This window comes from Sapajus apella, unplaced genomic scaffold (genome assembly GCF_009761245.1).
Source record: "Sapajus apella isolate SASKATOON/1434 unplaced genomic scaffold, GSC_monkey_1.0 scaffold138, whole genome shotgun sequence".
Classification (NCBI taxonomy): Eukaryota; Metazoa; Chordata; class Mammalia; order Primates; family Cebidae; genus Sapajus; species Sapajus apella.
In genome coordinates this window covers 1544213-1546969 of record NW_022437078.1, presented here as the reverse complement: position 1 = coordinate 1546969, position 2757 = coordinate 1544213, and the positions used below count along the sequence as shown (strand labels likewise).

The 2757-nt window shown below is 38.0% G+C and overlaps 1 pseudogene across 1 annotated transcript; it reads right to left on the bottom strand.

Annotated features, from left to right (window-relative positions):
- Positions 1–1354: 1354 nt before the first annotated feature.
- On the bottom strand, positions 1355–2507 carry LOC116540304 (annotated as a pseudogene). The gene has a single exon (XR_004264383.1). The product of XR_004264383.1 is annotated as a peptidyl-prolyl cis-trans isomerase G pseudogene (transcript).
- Between the last annotated feature and the right edge of the window lie 250 nt (positions 2508–2757).

Below are 2757 nucleotides of genomic sequence, written 5' to 3'. Positions count from 1 at the left end.
TTTCCATTTGCTTGATAAATTTTCCTCGATCCTTTTACTTTGAGCCTATGTGTGTCTTTGCACATGAGATGGGTCTCCTGAACACAGCACACTGATGGGTCTTGACTGTTTATTCAGTTTACCAGTATGTGTCTTTTGATTGGGGAATTTAGCCCATTTACATTTAAGGTTAATATTGTTATGTGTAAATTGGATCCTGCCATTTTGATACTAGCTGGTTGTACATTCTTTTCTTTCTCTCAGAATTTTGTTTCTGTGCGAACTCTTACTTTCTTGGTTTCTGTATTTTTCTTTCTTTTTTTACTTTCTTCTCTCTCTGAGCTCCATGAATCTGTCCTTCTTCTCCTCCCATCTTCGCTTCTTGATCTTCCTGGTGGTGTTCTTCTCTCTTGGCTTTTTTTATTTTATTTATTTATTTTTTTTTGAGACAGAGTCTCGCTCTGTTGCCAGCCAGGCTGGAGTGCAGTGGCATGATCTCGGCTCACTGCAACCTCCACCTCTTGATTTCAAACAATTTTCCTGCCTCAGCCTTCCAAGTAGCTGGGACTACAGGCACATGCCACCATGCCCAATTAATTTTTTTGGATTTTTAGTAGAGACAGGGTTTCACCATGTTGGCCAGGATGATCTTGATCTCCTGACCTCATGATCCGCTTACCTCAGCCTCCCAAAGTGCTGGGATTACAGGCATGAGCCACTGCACCCAGCTCTTGCTTGGCTTTTGATGGTCTTCTTCTCCTGTATTCCTGTTCTGTATATCTGTGGTACTCCTCACTTCTGCTGCAATCTCTGTCATAGTTTCTTGATTGCACTCTTCCACTTCTGTCCCTACCTCTGCTTTGTTCTCCTGTTCTGCCATTATAACTGTGTGTATTTTTAGTTGTATTCACATTCTCTACTCCTGGGTAGTGCACATCTATATTTTTCCTTACTTTTACTGTGACCATGCTTATTACTCCTTGATTCTAACTGTTTAGACTTCTCTTTACTTCTACCCTTTTCCTGATCTTTTCCTTAAGAATCTGTCTACTTTTCAACATTTTCATGATCCCTTTCTTTACCCCTTGACCTCATCCTCTTTTCTTCATGTCTATTATGTTCTGAATTTCTTTCTTTCCTCTTTGATTTCTCTTTGCTCTTACTCTTACTTTTAGATTTGTCCCTTTTTTTTTCACTTTGTTCTTCTTATATTCATCATCTTTTTCTGAATTTCTTCTGATCTCTCTCTCTTTGCTGTTAGATTTACAGTTTTTAACTTTCTTTTCCTTTTCATTTTTTTTCTGTTTGGACTCTCAAATACATTCCTTGATCAGTTATTTTTCTCTCTTTTATTCTAACTGGACTTCTCTAATTATCTTTTATTTCATTCAACTCACTCTTATCCCCTTTAATCCAAATTTCACCACTTGATACCCTCATTCTTTGAGCTCTCTGCATCTCTTGCCTCCAATGTGGAAGAGTCTCACTAAATCTGAAATAATCACTTGATGTGGATCTGGAAGGAGTTTAATAGCACATTGGTCCTATTCCTTTAATTTTCCTGCCAGATCTAGTAACTAAAAGTCATCTCTGGTACAAAGCAGACTGGGAGTTAGATGGATTATACTTTCTTTCTCTTTCTCTCTCTCTGGTTTTTCCTTTCTGTTTCATCAGCTTTAGAAGGACTTTCTCATTAGGAATTATTTTCAGGTATAGGAGGGATCCCTTCTGGATGGACAGTAGACTGGGGTTGTGCTTCTAAATCCTCAGCTTCATTCTCACTAGATGCACTCTTCTTGCTTTTCTTTTGCTTCTTTTCCTTCTTGTGTTTTCAGGAAGTTTTCCAATGTATCTTCTTTTCTTTGATTTCTCTTCAGAATCACATTTGGAATCAGAAGGGGACTGAGAATCACTTGAGCTATCTGAGTCACTAGACGAGGAGGAGGAAGATGATTATTTATGCCTTTTCTTTTATTCTTTCTTAACTTTAGGTTTGGAAATCAGTTCTCCATAACTGAGTATTCATATCTCTGCAAACAGTTTGCTAGCTGCATCTGTCTTCTGGTTTTCCATCTCTCTTACAACTTCTTGGCCAGAGATTGCATGTCCAAAAACAACATGATGCCCAACTAAATCAGGAGTTGGTTTCATTGTTATGAAGAGCTGTGAACCATTTGCATCCTTCGTTCTGTTGGCCATTGACAAGAGAAATTCTTTGTTGTGTTTAACAGCAAAACTCTCATCTTCCAAAAATCCTCCATAGATAGATCCCCCTTCTTGACCATTTCCTTCACTGAAGTCACTACCTTAAACCATGAAATCCTTGACAACTCTGTGAAAGAGAACTCTTGTAATGTAATGGCTTCTGAGTTGATTTCTCTGTCCCCTTTTCACCTGTACAAAGATAGCTAAAGTTCTTGCATGTTTTGGGGCACACATCAGAAAATAATTCAAAGACAACTCTTCCAGCAGGTTGATTATTAATGGCAATACCAAAAAAATCAAGGACATTGAATCTTTATTCCCATGCTTCCAACACTTAATCTTCAAATGAAGAAAACACCAAAAAATATCAAGAGAACTGATCCCTTTGCTCCCACACAAGTAGAGTTTCTTCTTCTCTGGGTCTGGTCCTTTAAAGTGCTTCAAATCTACCACCACCAAAAAAGGCACTAAAGCCTGCTAATTACCTCCTTTCCCTACAACTGAGTCCTAATTGTAGGGTATTTTTTTAGTTTTCTCTTTTTTTGCTTGTTTTTTCTGTTCTTTGTAATCACA